The sequence below is a fragment of the Etheostoma cragini genome, chromosome 19, assembly GCF_013103735.1.
Source record: "Etheostoma cragini isolate CJK2018 chromosome 19, CSU_Ecrag_1.0, whole genome shotgun sequence".
Classification (NCBI taxonomy): Eukaryota; Metazoa; Chordata; class Actinopteri; order Perciformes; family Percidae; genus Etheostoma; species Etheostoma cragini.
In genome coordinates, this window is record NC_048425.1 from 16,444,417 (window position 1) to 16,446,700 (window position 2,284).

Consider the following 2,284-nt stretch of genomic DNA (forward strand, 5'->3'; position numbering starts at 1 on the left):
TACTGATTGGCCAGTTTTGTTGTCAATGTCGTCTGTGGAGAAGGGTCATGAGTGAGGAAGTGAATGTGTGAAGGAGGGTTTTTTTTGGTGTCGGAGAGACGAGAGGGAGACGTGAGGAAGACGGTAGACAGAGAGTATTTTTTATACTCCTAGAGACCCTGGCCAGAATTGATGATTAAAAAAAATGACTGAATTTCAATTCCATGCAGTCATATTTGATAATATAAAAATTGTATATTCTCTCCAGATTTGAACTGTACGGCTCCCTTATTTTGGAGTACTTCTTGGAAAGTGTTTGTCCAAAGGTTTCTAGGCTCCACAAATAATTCAATAATTTTTTCTTATTTTTTTAATTTAAGAAAATTGTGGTTCATAGACATTTCATGGCTTTAGTGTACTTTTTTCTTTTTTTGAAAAAGATTATCTTTGAAAATGTTATTCCACTGGTGGGCACTGCATTGTGGAATTTTGTTTCCATTCAAAAAAACTAAACTGTTGTGTAATTTATTTTAGACCAACACTAATGTTCATATTTGTTTGTAAAGCTGCTTCAGCTATTACGTCAGTGGTGCCTTTGTACCTAGCTGTCTATCAAGTACAGACATGTCTTAACTAGATGGATGAGCTTCGTCGTTACATTTCAATAATAAAAGTGAGGCGAACTGCTGTGTTATTTGTTACTTAACTGATTGTTACCTGGCCGCTCTCAATCAACACAACAAACAACCCAGGTTTAGCTGTAAGTTGAGAGCATTTGCTGCATTCATTTAACTGAAACTGTCATTAGTAACAGTAACCTCAACATGTTTCTGTAGAATGCAAAAATAGACGTAAATTGGCATAAGTCATTCATTTAAATGAAACTGTCATTTGTACTGTGCTTAAAATGTTGAAAGTGGATGTAAACCCAGCTTTCATGAGGCCAGGAAGTCCATCCACAATGTCACGAAGATGGCTGAAATGATCATCAGATATGCTCTTTGTGGAGAAGTTCTACCAGACCAGGGTTTAAGGTGCATCATGTAAGGACACTTGCTGTTCTGCCTTTACCCGGCTGATCGTCTGTGCTGCTTCTTTCAGACCAAAACTTGCACAATCAAAGCTACGCACAAGCTGTGCATTTGGTGAACAGTCAGTTGCACACATCCATACTTCTACTCCTACCTACATCTTTCACCAACTAATGTAGGTACGTAAGTATAGTCCTAAGCATGTTGGGGGACTTGTTCCATAAATACAATGTTTGTACGGATGTATACACTTGTATACACAAGTCTTTAAAGCCTTGAAAAACAAATTTCTCTAGAAAATAAATTATACAAAGAATGTATGTGTACTGTGGTCAGGTCCTTAAAACGTCTAATGTATTCAGAGTGTGTGAGTTCCCCCTAGTGGAGTTATTGCATTGTGTTTGGATTGGTTCTATAAAGATAGGGGGAAACACTGATGTTATTTACTTAATAACAATAAAGCGAGCTCAATCAAAACTAGACAATTGATTTTGCGAGGTGAGAGTCTCTCGGTTTAAATTTTTGGAGGTTAGTAGCCTTCCCTGATTTTACTAAGAGTAGGTAAGTACAATATCAATGGACGTTAGTCAATTGTGTCTGCAGCAAACCTTTTACAAATGATAACATATTCAATGAAAACACAATACAGTTAAGCTGCCTACAATTTCAGTTTACCGATGGCCGTACTAATAGAAAAATAGACTGTAGAAAAAGAGACAAGCCTCTCCCAAATCCACTGAGCTTTGCTCATACTTGTGCTGGGTTGGATTCATTTGGTCTGTTCTTGTTCTTTACTGATTGGGTGATAACCGTACAAATGTATTGGCTTTGGAAAAGACAGGGTGGAGTCCATTAGAATTTTAACACATCGCGTTATGATGCGAGTTCTGATACGAGTCCCGATCCACGTAAAAGGTGGCGTTAAAGGAGCATTCCGCGGCGCTTTTAACGGCGCTTTGACATTGAACGACGTAAAAAACGGGGTTCTGACCATTCAAAACGCGAAGCGGAAGTGACGTTTATGATACTTTTGGCCTTCCATATCATATGCGCTGTGATATGCGTCGTGTATGAAACGCATCATATGTGACCCGTTTCATAACACGTGTGACGCGTTGTGATACGCATCATATGCGTTGTGATACGCGGCGTGTATGAAACGCATCATATACGACCCATTTCATAACACGTGTGACGCGTTGTGATACGCATCAAATGCGTTGTGATACGCGGCGTGTATGAAACGCATCATATGTGACACGTTTCATAATGCA